Below are 15,483 nucleotides of genomic sequence, written 5' to 3'. Positions count from 1 at the left end.
TAAATAAAATCTTTTTTAAAAAGAAAAAAAAAAAAGAAAAGAAAAAGAAAAAGAAAGATAGTGGTGCTAAAGTATTGCGAGCTAATAAGAGAGAAGAGTGTGAGATAGGTTGGCAAGGTAGTCAGGCCCCCTTCAAAGCCTGGCACACATTAAGGATCTTTACCTTAATGAGAAGCCCTAAGCCTCCTAAAATGGAAGGGAGGATGAGGAAGGAAAATGATACCATGAAATCTGCATTGTTGGGTAGGCCAGGTGGTTCAGTGGTTTAGTGCCGCCTTCAACTCAGGGCCTGATCCTGGAGACCTAGGATCAAGTCCAACGTCAGGCTCCCTACATGGAGCCTGCTTCTCCCTCTGCCTGGGTCTCTGTCTCTCTCTCTGTCTCTCTCTCTCTCTGTCTCTCATTAATAAATAAAATCTTTAAAAAAAAAAAAAAAGAAATCTGCTTGTTTAAATATCACTACAGTCAGGGGTGCCTGGGTAGAGCAGTCGGTTAAGCATCCTACCCTTGCTTTCAGCTCAGGTCATGATCTCAGAGCTGAGATCTGAGGGTCATGATATCAAGCCTGGTATCAGGCTCCATGCTCAGGACAGAGTCTACCTAGGACTCTCTCTCCCTCTCCCTCTGCCCCTCCCACCACATGCTCCCCCTCACTCTCTCTCCCTAATAAAATAAATATTTTTAAATAAACATATATACACACATAGTGTATACATAGTGTATATATAGACATATATACACATACATATATATTATATATATATATATACATATGAGTTATACAGATACAGATTAGATATCTAAGGCTGGAATGAGAAACCAGTCATGGTAGAAGCAGAAAGACAGGTTAAGACGCTACTGTAATCATCTAGAATAGAGGGTAGAGTTAATGAAGATGAAAGAAATGAATGGACTTGAGAGATACCAAGGATGGCAACTCAATAAAGGACTGGACAGTATTCTCTATCTGTGATTTAGCCAAAGATGATGCTTTGGTTTTGCCTAAGAGTCTCTTATTCGTTAATTTCTTGCAAACTAAAAAGCATCATACGAATGCTAGGATTCTTTTTCCATCAGCTTTCTAGATCATAGTTTGTCTTCTTTTAAATGAAGAAGAAAGAGTAGCAAAAAGAGAAACAAAACTTAAGAAGTATCTCATTTGAGGTAAAAATATGTGTTCCTGAAAAATTATGATACACCTGGCTAATAAGGGAATCTATTTCATAAAGAATATTACTGAGTAAATATTTCTTCCCTCTACACAAGCATACGCTAAAAAGCGCAGAACAGATTATCATGATACTACATCAAGTGAAATGTAAACCGTTCTCTTGATTATTTCCATATATCACTTCTCCTTTATTGCAGGGTACATAAATTGGGTGATTTTACGACTCTTAAAGGATGCAATGGCTGAGAAATTCAATAATCACCAGCAAGTTTTGTAATAAACCATTTAGTAAGCAACTAGAATGTCCAAGAGGCTTGCAGGGATTTAAATCTATTCTTTCACCAATGACTTTACCCACATGGAAAAATCATTTTTATATTGTAACATAGGTTACAATATGCCATCTCCAGTTCATGCCCTCCAAAGAAATGCAGCTTTCCTGTAAGCTTGGAGACAATGTCATAGCAATATGATAAGTTCAAAATGTAGTCAGCCTTCTAGACTATATGAACATACATACCACAACAAAGTCTAATTTTGACCATATGGTTTGTCTGAATTATACAGACCAATTTGTATTGTGGCTCAGAATGAATATATAAGAAGGAACTGGGTTTTAGTAGTCTCGTATATCAACAACAAATGTACCAGCTAAATTCTAATTCCATGAGCTAAAAAAAGACAGTCTAATTTTGAGATTTTGCAACTAGAGTTTATACCAACCCTTCAAAATGCAGCTTTTAACTTGGGAAAGAACAAATCCAATATGAAAAACACCAAGGAAAGAATAAAAAGCCATGGTTTGTCAATAAACTGACTTCTAAAGGTTAAATGCACTTTTAAACATGATGTTTTTGGCAACTGAAGTCATGACCCAGGCGTTATTTGATCAGAGATTCTGCATATGAATTTGTTTTCCTTCCCTAAAAAAAAAAAAAAAAAAAAAAAAATTAAGGTACTCAAGTATATGTAAAGTAACTTGAATAGTCTAAAACAGTATCCTGACAGCCATTATCATTTATACACATACACTTAAGGCTGAATTGGACACATAGCAGTGTTTTGAGAAACACCATATTTTTGAGATGCCACAATAGCTCTTTGAGAAGTGCTGTGCTCTATATCATCTTACGGGGTTTTTAAATTTTTATTGGAGAGAGAATGAGAGAGCAAGTATGAGCAGGAGGGAGAGGGAGAGGGAAGAGCAGACTCCCCCACTGAACAGGGAGCACAACTCTGGGAACTCAGGGCTCAATCCAAGACCCTGGGATCATACCTAAGCCAAAGGCAAACACTTAACCAACTGAGCCACCCAGGCACCACTCATGTGATTATTTTTAAATGTATAATTTGAAATCTTTCCAGCACAGGAGGAGGAACAATCATGAAAAATCTCATTATCTGGGGGGGAAAAACAATAAAATAAACTAGATTTCTCCAGCCTTATTATACTGTAGTACTACATAAAAGAGTAAATCATAAAAAAATATTAATTGCTACAGAGTTATACCAGGGAATATACTGTATACCCCAAGTTGTGGGTCATTGAAACATTTTATGACCACATGAAAACACAGCTGAAAGTTAGGTTCTTTTTTTAAAGATTTTATTTATTTATTCATGATAGTCACAGAGGAGAGAGAGAGAGAGAGAGAGAGAGAGGCAGAGACACAGGCAGAGGGAGAAGCAGGCTCCATGCACCGGGAGCCCGACATGGGATTCGATCCCGGGTCTCCAGGATCGCGCCCTGGGCCAAAGGCAGGCGCTAAACCGCTGCGCCACCCAGGGATCCCAAAAAGTTAGGTTCTAACATAAAAATGCTACCCCTTTTATAATTTCATCTGCTTGAGAAAGACGTCATAATACAGTAAGTTACTTCGCCCATGAGTCTCCACAGACAACCATGCCACTTCTCACAATCACTCAGATTTTAGTGCAGAAAAGAAAAAGGACTTATCTTAGCTAAACCATCTTACATCTTACAATTTCTGATTCCAAGTAAACAGATTTTCATTCATCCTTTAATTTTCTTGAGAAGCACAAAGAAATGTCTAAAAAGGTAGTGAAAAGTTGAAGGATTAACCAGGATATTAGAAATCCCATACCTAATTTTCACTGACAGAAAAAAATTAAGGTTTGTGTTAATCAGAGGTTAATGTGATATATATTGTCTGGATGCTGAGAGTAACTGATCACTAAGGAATCCTGCCCTGAGAGTTTATCTTTCTTGTTTTTACTTTTTATTATGGTAATTTTCAAACACATACAAAGTAGAGAGAACAGTACAATGAACCGCCATTGCTCTGCTTAAAAATTAACAATTTATGGCCAATCCTAATTCAGCCAGTCATTACCTCTCACTTGCACCCCGTGCCTCTGCTGGGTTGTTTGAAAGCCAAAGCAAATGCCATATATCATATCTAAGGTAAGCAGAATAAATGGTCCCCAACGGTAGATCACTTCCTAATCCTCAAAAGCTGTGGATACTACCTTCTATAGCAAAAGGTGTGATTGTAATTTAGGGTTTTAAGGAGGAATTTATCTTCATTTACCCGAAGAGACTCTAAATACAATGACGTGTTCTCAGGAGGGGCAGCAGGAGGTCAGACACAGATGTACACAGAGAAGAGGATGGGAGACTAAGCAGTGAGGTGCAGCCACAAGCCAAGGACAGCTACCAGAAGCCACCTCCCCTAGAACTTCAGAGGAACATGGCCTGCCAACACCTTCAGTTTAGAATTCTGGCCTCCACAATTATGAGAGAATCAATTTCTCTTGTTTAATCCACCTAGGAGATGGTGATTTGCTAAGGTAGCCATAGGAAACTAATACCATACAACATACCATACAAACTAAAAAAAAAATTAGCATGCATCTTTAAGAAACAAAAACTCTTTTAAAATAATAATACCACTATTATTCCTTTTTTCTTTTTAATTTTAGAGAGAGTGTGCACTCATGCACAAGCATGAGGGGGAGAGGGAGGGAGGGGGCAAAGAGACTCCACACTGAGCCTGGAGCCCAATGCAGGGCTTGGCTTGAGCTCATGACCCTGAAATCATGACCCAAACTGAATCCAAAAGTCAGACACTCAACTGAACCACCCAGGAGCTGCTATTATTCCTTTTTTAAAGTCCTCTAATTTATCCAATATCCAGAGTTTAAATTGACCAAATAGTCTCATAATTTTCTATTTATAATTTTTAACTTCTTAATTTATCCAAATCAAGATCCAAACATAATGGATATGTATCTCAAGTCTCCTAATGATAGCTTCTCTTCCCTCTCTGTTTTTCCAGTCACTTATTAATTGAACAAATGGAGTAATTTGTGCTACAAAAATTTCTACATCTTGGATTTGGCTGATTTTCTCTGTATGGTATTGTTTTGCATGGTCTTCTTTTTCCTGTGCTTCTTATAAACTAGTAGTTAAATATAATAATGGTTTGATCAGAATTACATTGTTTTTTATTTTTTTGACAAAAAACTTCATGGAAGATTCTGTATATTTTCTATCATAGCAAATTAGGAGGCCTATATCTATTTCTTTCTTTTTATAACTTTAAGATTGATCAGTGGGTCAGGGGTTAGTAGCCTAATCCATCAATTATAAAGTTTGCCATCACCCTTTGACCCTTGGTCACTGGTGACCATTCCCTAGATCTATTATTATGTCATTAGGGGTAACAAAATGGTTATATTTTATTTGTATCATTTCTCCTGCATTTATTAGCTAGAATTCTTCTAAAAACATGATATTTTTTAAACTATTTGGTTACTCTGAAATACAGTTTTTTGGCTTTTTTTTTTCTTACAGGAAAGGTATATAAATGCTTGATAACATCAATCTGTAAGGTAGTGCCAGGATGAACACAACAAAGTATTTGACTACAAAGACCACCTTGTCTACCTACACTCAATGAGTGCAACTTTCCAACCACACTTAACTTCGTTCTCAAGTTACCAGTTCAAATACTTGGCCTACAATATAAAACCTATTTTTAAATAACAGCCAGGACCCAATAGAACACATCAATCTGATGTCAGTTCTTAGGATGTATGCCCTATCAGATCATTCCAAACTCCTCAACTAACCACTACAAACCATTCATTCTGAGACAACTTTATCCTATTTCACTAATACAAATCATCTTCTCATTCTACACTCTGTGCCTCTGGTTCAGTGTTCTTCACATCTGTCTCTCTCCCGGCAACCCGCTAAAGCTGTCCTCTTCCCCCTCCAGAAGTAAAAACACCTCCTGCTCTGGCTGTCCATCACACCTCCTTTCTTCCGAGAAAAGCACAATCCTTCTTTTAGGAAACTGTGCCTCTTCCCCACCGCAACTATGTATTTCTAACTGGGGCTCCCAATTACCAAATAATTTGTGCTGCCGGACGTAAGGACAAGGATGTCACCCAAGAGAGATCAACCAGAGCCAGCCCTGGGATTCAGAGATTTGGACTAAGGGAAAATGTCAGGCCCCCTTTCTGGGTGATCTTTTGGCTAACTGGCAGCCTTGCCCCAGCCTTGCGGAGGGAACTGACCTCAAGAGAAGGAGAGATAAGAGACGAAAGAGTCTTGGTACTATAGAAATGTTCAGATTGGGCTTCCGAGATTCGCCTCACTTGTCCCATACTTTGGCCACGTGAGCCAATAAATTCCCTTTCTGTACAGTTTCATTTCTATAATTTATGACCAAAGAAATCCTAATACAATCGCTACCATGATTCTTGGAAGACTAACCACAGTGACCTCTGCCTTTCTTGTTTCTTATACTTACTTTCTGTACAAATAACACTTCATTACCTACTGTCCTGATTCTTTATGTGTCAATTAAATACCTGTTGCCATCTTTTGTGGCCTTGCAGACATAGATTTTATACATCTCTTGACCGCCCCAACAGTCCCCAGAACGGTGCTAATAGAGCCTGTTGGCACATAAATAACAACTACCGTGCATTGATTTTTACTCCCATGTTAAGCACTTCGCAACTGTTATTTTGCATTATCTGGGAAAGTCCATGGGATTGGCATGCTTATCTCCACTTAACAATGAGGAAGCTAAGGTTCATCAAAGGAAAATAACTTGTCCAAAGTCACACATTCACTAAATGGCAGGGCAGAGATCTGAACCAGATTTGGATTTAAATTGCCATCCTGCCTCCCACAATAATAAATCCTTGCTACTTAAACTACCAGAGAGCATAAATGATCAGAGACTTCCATTTAACCTCCGAGTTTCCACTAACCTTAAAGTGCATTTTCTTCCATCATTAAAAATAACATTAACATACCAATGTTTACATAAATGAGTTATCTGAAAATAAGTATCTTAAAAAAGTTATAATACAATTTTGCCAAAATTGCTACTGGCAGCCTGAAGACTAAATGCTGGCATTTCTCTTAAAGAAATAGGTGAAAGGAATGAATATTTAAGACCACTCTGTCAGAACAAGTTGTATACAACTCCCCTGGCAGTGATATTTCAAAACAGCAAAAAGAGATTTGTGAGTACCTGTCAATGTGTGACACGCCTACAGCTCTCCAATTGCTCAGAGGAATATTCCTGTGTCATCATTAGATGCTAATAGTTATTGAGTACTCCCATGGCTTGGAGGCAAGAACAGAGGGCCTTTAGGAAGAAAATGGTTTGTTTCATCTTCACAGCTAAGAAGGAGAGAGGCCAAGACAGTAAAGGCAACTTCCTGGTGGAGAATGCGGAAGCCACCAGTTCTCATCCCTACATCATCTGCACATCCTTCAGGCCACCTTCCTCAGGTTCAAGCTTGTATCTCCTAATTCCCTCCAGACAGGTGTAGCTCTTGCTAGCAAATTAACTTTGAGGCAACAGTTTTTCAGCATCTAGCCAAGTACCCTCCACTGAAGAGATTCCCATAAATGTATGTTCATGTAGTTTCTTTTTTTACCCTTTCTCATTTTTATCACTTTCCTTGAGGACTTTATACCACATAATCGCTCTTCTGGGAACAGAATGACCGTCCCTAACTAAAAGGCCAGAAGATATCAAAGAGGCATGCTTGTCACACGTAATTTTGCAACCACACAGCTTAGGGGAGGTATACCTGGCACATAATGGAGAATGCATCTCCTGGTAGGACAAGATTATGCTCACTTGCATACTTTGGTGAAAGCCCCTGAAGAATGCAAAGCTGTCACAGACTCAGGGATGCCTCAAGTGAAATCATATATGTAGAAGTGCTTTGTAAACCATGAACAGCTAGGGGATGACAAATCCCTCCTGTTATGATGTGATTATTACAGAGGAACAGATCTGGGGAATAGGTAGTTGTATGGTTTGGAAGAACTAACCCGGTCTGGAGAGAGGTGATCTTCAGTAACAGGAAGGAAAGAAGGGAGACCTTTCAGAGGACACAAGAGAAAGGCTAAGCAACAAAGCAACAAATGGTGGGGGTAAGGAGCTCCAAAGGAGCAAACTCCTACTCATTTCAACAAATACTTCTTCAGTGTCTGGTACAGGTCTATGTCTTGGGATACATGGCCAAAGAACACCAATACTAACATAGCCAAATATCCTTGTACTTAATAGAGCTCTATAATCTTACTCAGGGAGAAAGTCAATAAACAAAACACAGAGTAAGTAAATTCTAATATTTTAGAAGATACCTGCAGGAGAGCAGGGTAAGGGAGATGGAAAGTGTGTAGGGTTTCCAATATTTTCAGCTTAAAGGATGAACCAAAGAACAGAAGGAGGTCAGATTTCCAATGTTGTTCCTCAAAAACTGCATTCAACTGCAGGTAAAATGAAGAAAATCATACTCTGCTTGAATAAAATTTGCATAAAATTTGATAAATCCAAATTGCCTAGGAACACACAGCTCATTTTCATATTTCTTCTCCTTCACCCTTGTTCAAAATTATTGACAAAATGTGCTATATAGCATATTTACAGAGGAAGATATAAAAAGACTTAGCCAGAAGCACAGCAAAGGGAATAATAAGAGACAAGAGTCAAGCAGGGAACAGCAAGAGTATTTACAAACCAGCACCTCAGGAATGGGCTAATTCAACGGGACTTTAGGACTCAGTTTTTTTCTTAGGAAAGTTCAAGGATGATATATAGGTTTCATTTCTGGTAACAACCCCAAACTGGCAGTATCTCCCTGGAGTACTGCATTGATAAAGACTTCTGGGTCCTGTGGAAAATGAATTACACATTTCTTCCATGGGCTCATGACAGAGTGTGGGCACGCAAGCCCCACATTAGCCTTTACTTCCCTAAGTAGATCTTAGTGCTTAAAAAACAAACAAACAAACAAACAAAAAAAAAAAAACAGTGAACAATCAATCACTGGCCACCTACTAAGTAAAAGATAAGGTCAAGAACAGTGGAGGATTTGGAAGTAGAGACCTTAATCCGGATCCTAAAGGAATTATAATCTAGAAGAAGGTCTTATGTATAAAAAGTAACATTACTTAAAAAGTAACTCAGCCTGTAAAATTTCAGTCCAGAGATTCACATGCCAGTTAATTGGTATAGCCAAAGATAGCCTCCAAAGTCATAATGCAGGTCACAGGCTCTGAACTGGGCTTTGAAGAATGTATATCATTGAAATAACTAGAAAGAGGAAGGGCTACTCCCAGTAGAGGTGGACAGAAAAGAATAGGTTGGATGTGCTCACAAATGAGAACAGACCAGTATGGCAACCAGGACATAGGATCTGCATAGGGCACCAGATCATAGATGGATGTCTTGCCTATCTCTCAGTATTCTCCAGAGAAACAGAATCAATAGAAGAATCTATACACACACACACACACACACACACACACACACACACACCAGAGATATTTATTACAAGGAAAGATATTATAAGGAATTGGTTATGCAATTATGAAGGCTGAGAAATCTCACAATCTACAGTCAGCAAACTGGAGAAGCAAAAGAGCCAATAATATAGCTCAAGTTCAAGTCCACGTTTGAGTCTAAAGACAGAGAAGATGAATGGCCTAGCTCAAAGACTGTCAGGCAGAGAGTGTGAATTCTTCCTTACTTGGTCTTTTTCTTCAATTTGGGTCTTCAACAGATTGAATGAGGCCCACCCACACTGACAAAGGCAATCTGCTTTACTCAATATACTGATTCAGATGTTAACCTCATCCAAAAACATCCTCACAGACATGCCCAAAATACTATTTAACCAAATATCTGGGCACCCTGTGGCCCAGTCAATTTGGCACATAAAATTAATCATCCCACTTTGAGCTGAGTTATTACCAGTAGACTACAAAGGACCGTGATTAGTGACATGGGCAAAGCTGTACTTTACAAAATCAAACTGACTATGGCATGAAAATGGATTAGAGAAAGAAAACCTGGAAACAAAAATAAGATTTAAAATATTGTAATTGGGATCCCTGGGTGGCGCAGCGGTTTGGCGCCTGCCTTTGGCCCAGGGCGCGATCCTGGAGACCTGGGATCGAATCCCACGTCAGGCTCCCGGTGCATGGAGCCTGCTTCTCCCTCTGCCTATGTCTCTGCCTCTCTCTCTCTCTGTGTGACTATCATAAATAAATAAAAAAAAAAAAAAATAAAATATTGTAATTGATAGTAAGAGGTAGATCATCTACAAATAAACACATGTTGAATTCTATTCAATATGAGGTACTTTACTGGTGATTAACATGGAAGTTACTCTGAAGTGCCACCCTGTATTTAATTTGACATCTGGATCCAAATGTAGATCTCTCTGGCAAGAATTGGAGGAGCAAGCCTAAGGTTCCAAAGGTCAACAAGGAAGATGCAGATTTATAAATTATCCACAGAAGGAAGAGAGCCAAGTTGAGAGTTTGCCCCCCACCCCCACCATGCCTATAACTAACAAGCTTGGAGGACAGCAGGTTGAGTCAGTCAGACTTGAGTCAGGAAGCCTCATCAAACCTACTCATTTTGTGATTCACCGGAAAGGAATGACCACTCCTCAGTGACAAACTAACCCTAAAACATGATCAAGAGGTAGGATTACTTTAAGGGGAAAAGAGGGGGCCCAGACTACCTAAATACAAGTTATCAGCAGATTCATCTGTAGAAACTCCAGGGTCTGCTTTTCAAATAGGATGTGCAAGGTCCCAAACAGTCATACAGTGGAGAAGTACCAGCAGGAAATTCAGAGATCAAACTTAATCAGACTGATAAGAAATTTGCATTCACTGGGGTGCCTGGGTGGCTCAGTGGGTTAAGCATCTACCTTCAGCTCAGGTCGTGATCCTGGGGTCCTAGGACTGAGTCCTGTCTGGCTCCCCGCTCCATGGGGAGCCTGCCTCTCCCTCTCCCTCTGCCTGTCACTCTCCCTGCTCTCTGTCAAATAAATAAATACAATCTGGAAAAAAAACTGCAGTAACCATTAAGTATTTAATACTACTCAGGTAAATAGTGTTTCATGAAGCAAATCAAGGCCAACAAAACTCCGCTGTCAGATTTTTTCATATGCATTTAAATGACTACATCTTGCTGAGAATAAGCAAAAATGTCAACATTTTGTAATACACACGAGTAGGAGAGACTTTACTCAACTTAAAAAACTGACTTCATGTTACAGAATAGACAATAATCAAGAATACATTAGAAAGGCTGCGTCTTCCCACAAAAGATCAAACTGAAAGCATATCCAAACTATTAAGTTCTCCATATACTAAGAAATAGTTTGGTTTCTTTTTTAAGATTTTTTATTTATTTATTCATGAGACACAGAGAGAGAGAGAGCCAGAGACACAGGCAGAGGGAGAAGCAGGCTCCATACAGGGAGCCCAGGACCCTGGGATCATGATCTGAACCAAAGGCAGATGCTCAACCACTGAGCCACCCAGGCGTCCCAGAAATAGTTTTATTAAGAAAATTTTTCATAGAAAAAAATATCAAGAAACAGTTCCCCTAATAAAACAATATGGACAGACATCATCTTCATTTTGAAGATTCACAAAATATCCATGTTAACAGATCTATTAAAGGCATTTTTAAAATTCAGCTTATATCACTATATACTTACACATGAATACATGAATGTATAAACATATGTATACACACATATGTGTCTATGTAGATTTATATTTTTTTCCTATACTCATTTTGATATATTACAAAGAAAATCCTAAGTGATTGGAACTCCAAGTATAAGTTGCATGAACAGAAACCAAACAGAAGACACTCATTTTGAAGAATGAAACATAATCTTCTAACTTAATGGTTATGAACAAAGCTTGGACTCAATGAAAATATTAATCTATTCTCTAAGATAGTCAATAAAAACTTCGCCACAGGAATTCCTGAAATGTTCCAGCTTCAATGACCCTGAGTTATGAAATTTAGCCAAAGTATCTTATTTCACATTTTTCACACACAGAAAAGTAAAATCCATTGCTGGCACTTTCTATAAATCTAAAGATCTTAAAATTGACCCATTATCAATATTTCAACAGAAGTAAATTTTTTTTAAGATTCTATTTATTTATTTGAGAGTGAGCACAAGTCAGAGGGAGGGGCAGAGGGAGAGGGAGAGGCAGACTCCTCAGCTGAGCAGGGAACCCAATGAGGGGGCCAATCCCAGGACCCCAGAATCATGACCTGAGCCGAAGTCAGACACTTCTAGGCGCCACTCCACAGAGGTAAAAGTTTAACACCACAAGCAGAGCCAAAATACACTCACTCTGTAGTCTGCAAAACCTAGAGGATTCTCTGAACTCCTTAAAGGCATGTCCTAGAATAATGTTCTTAAGAAAATGTTTGGGGAAAAAAAAAAAAAAACTATGCTCCATAAAAACTAATTAGCAGCTCATCCACCAACTGCAGAGTATTTTTATAGCTGTTATCAATTACTATGTTCTCTTGGGGAAAATATTAAAACCAAAAGAACCTGAAATGTGTGGAAATGAGGCAAGACCCACCTAAAAGCTCAGAGCCTTTGCTACCATGACCTCCCATTTCAGTGTCTGGTCACATATTAATCATTTCTATCTTTAGTCTTACACATTAAGAAAAAAGGTATTAATATAATTTTAAATGGAGGGATACTATTATGGGAAGTGTAAATTAGAGAAATTTAATATTTTCATGTCTTTAACTTTCACAAAATTCTCGTACAGAAAACACACAAGTGTACTTTAAGTATGTTCTCTAAAGCACTGTTCTTAATATAGTAAAATGGGAAACAACCCAAATTTCCAACAATAGGAAGCTGTTTAAATAACCTGTGATGTAATATTATATAGCCAGAATGTTCTGTATGTATAGTCACAGAAATACCCTTAAGATCTATTAAGCTAAAAATAAAAACCAAGTTGAAAGTTGTTTAGTAATACCCCAGTAGTGATTAACAATCACAGTAATATTGTAATATGGAGGTAAATTTGGAGGAAAAACCATATACATATTTATAGCAGTTTCTCTAGAATGTAATACTACAGGGCACTTTAAATTTCAACATGACATATTCTTATAATGTTTGAACACAGAATAATATATGTGTATAACCAGAAAAAGGTTTATTTTATGTTACTGATATACTTCAAGGGAAGTAGGAGAAAAACCTAGGATAAAGAGAAAACATAGGGTTTAAAAAACTTTCAGATTTATTTATTTGAGAGAGTGAGACAGAGAATGTGGCAGAGGGGCAGAGGGAGAAAAAATCTACAACTCTACACTCAGAAAACAAAGACCCACTTGGGGCTCAATCTCATGACCCTGAGATCACTACCTGACCAGAAACCAAGAGCCAGACGGTCAACAAACTGTGCCACCCAGGCGCCCCAAAATTTTTCAATAACTGCTCTAAAATTCACATCCATCTCTTCCTCTCTTTTGGAAAGGTTTCATCCTTATTCTCAAACTTCAAAATTAAGCAACACACAGATACTGGAAAAGCCCCCTGAGTTAGTCAGAGCTTCTCAGGATAAAAGTTCAGCCCAAATTCTAGTATTTATCAAATACAACTAAATTTCTAAATAGTTGCAGACAAACTGCCTTAAGTATCTCTAATTCTAATCAAAAGTTATTACGGAATTAAAGGTACAGAGTCTGCAGACTCTAAAGATATTGAAGCTTTTTCATACAGGAAAATATGAGGACTTGAGAGAACTACTCTTGGATGCACGGTTTTGTAACCTATTTGAACACTGTAAAAACTAGACTCGGGGAAAAAAAAAAAAACAGAAAAGAGAATTGCCAAGAAAGGTAACTGAGAAATAATAAGCATGGGGGAATCTTCCACCTGCTTGGGGAGGGATATGAACTTGCATTTGGAGAGGTTTGTCTCTATACTCATGGGACCTTGACAAACATTTGAACTGCCATACCTCAGTTTCCTCACCTGCAAAATGAAAAACCTGGGCATAAACAATCTCTGTAGTCCTTTGAGCTCTACAATTCTGAAAACACATCTTTAAGCTATCCTTGCCAAAGGATTTTTAATTATGTACTTACACATCACAGAACATAAGGTATATAGTTGTAAGGGACGCAGCCAAAAGCAGCAGTAAGGGACAGCAGCAGAAAGTCTGGCTCCTCTCCATCCATGAATTCCATTCTTCCAAAGAAGCTCCTTCAATTCTTGAAGATGTTTCTTCTGGTAATGACTTCCATATTTGCATATCACACACTTATATTAGTATTTCCTGATTCTTTTCAATTTTAGATGGTCAACAGTTCTGTTCTCAATCTGCTGGGGCATTTATTCACCCACCCCACTTCCCCAGGTATAGTCACACTGTTGACATGCAAACATATAAAAATTCTAAACACATATATATATATACATATTTACACACTGTCCTGTTCCCAGTGAGGTCATGTTTTGGCTAATAAATAAGATCTCATTTCACATCCAAACACTTCACAAAATGTAGTGGGCAAAAAATTAAAAGCTTGGCCTCTGTATTAGAATTCCTGGATTTGGGGGCACCTGGGTGGCTCAGTGGCTGAGTGTCTTTCTTTGGATAAGGTCGTGATCCCAGGGTCCTGGGATCAAGTCCCACCTCAGGCTCCCCAAAGGGAGTCTGCTTCTCCCTCTGCTTATGTCTTTGCCTCTGTGTCACTCATAAATAAATAGAAAGAAAGAAAAAAAAGAAATAAAGAGAGAGAGAGAAGAAGAAGGGAGGGAGGGAGGAGGGAGGCGGGGAGATATCCTGGATTTGGGTCTAAGTCCACCATACACAGGAGGAAAATATGAAAATGTGTTAAGGAAACCGAATTCAAAATTGGAGTTGGGAAGCCATGAAAGGGGGGCTCTGACACATGTACCACTCGCAGTCACAGCTTGTATAGTCCAAAAGAAGGAAGGTTTCCTCTGAGCCCAACAACAGCAAGCTGCCCTTGCCTGCAGCCAATGAGAAGCTGCGACTACTTTAAACAAAACTTTTGTTCAAAACAAGCCCTTCCCAACTTCCTCCTTTCCTTTATAAAAGGATGCTTGGGGGCGCCTGAGTGGCCTAGTCAGTTGAGAGCCCATCAACTCTTGGTTTCCGCTCAGGTCATAATCTCAAGGTTGTGAGACTGAGCCCTGAGCTGGGCTCTGTGCTGGGCGTGAGACCTGCTTAAGATCCCCTCTCTGCCCCAATGCCCCTCCTGCTTTAAAAAAAAAAAAAAAAAAAAAAAGGATGCTCTTCTCCTTTGTTGTCTGGGCTTGCCTGTGGTACACCATAGTTTGTCCTAAATTGCAATTTTTCTGCTATTCCCAAATAAGCTCAATTTTGCTGGCTCGGAAGTTTACCTTTTTTCTTTTAAAAGGCTGACATTTCATGGTGTCAGAAGTGGGAACTGAAGGAGAGGTACCCCTGAGAAACTAATGCCCCCCAGAACCATGTTTGGAGCCCACTTGAGCCCCTGGTACTCTCCAATTCCATGAGTTGTCTTCTTCCTTTCAGTTAATTCAGTAAGTCTCCTCTTGGATTCAAGTTCTCTTCTTTTGGTTGATCTGTTTTCTTGAAGATATCATCTTTTTGATGAGTACTCATTTGTTTTCTGAACCTCTGGTTTGGTTTGGTTTTTAAGATTTATTTATTGGGGGGGTGGGGAGCAGAGGGAGAGAATCTTTCGGGCAGACTCCTCACTGAGGGAGGAGCCTGACTTGGGGGTCTCCATCCCACGACCCATGAGATCATGACCTGAGCTGAAACCAAGAGTCAGCCGCTTAACCAACTGAACAACACAGGAGGTCCCTGAACCTCTGGTTCTGAAGTATGGAATCCCAATCCTCTAAATCCTCTCAAGAGGTCCCCTTTCTGTAACCCTGATTGGTTTTATGTTCAAAAACTATGGTCCCTCCTCATACACATTCTAAAC

General features: G+C 38.9%; 1 protein-coding gene across 1 annotated transcript in view; it reads right to left on the bottom strand.

The window, feature by feature from the left end:
* The window catches only part of FHIP1A (FHF complex subunit HOOK interacting protein 1A), a 233,138-nt gene that overhangs the window by 207,880 nt on the left and 9,775 nt on the right, over positions 1 to 15,483 (bottom strand). The gene's annotated exons all lie outside the window — the stretch shown is intronic.

Source organism: Canis lupus, chromosome 15 (genome assembly GCF_003254725.2).
Source record: "Canis lupus dingo isolate Sandy chromosome 15, ASM325472v2, whole genome shotgun sequence".
Classification (NCBI taxonomy): Eukaryota; Metazoa; Chordata; class Mammalia; order Carnivora; family Canidae; genus Canis; species Canis lupus.
Note: the sequence above shows the minus strand (reverse complement) of the source record. Positions and strands in the feature narration are given on the sequence as shown.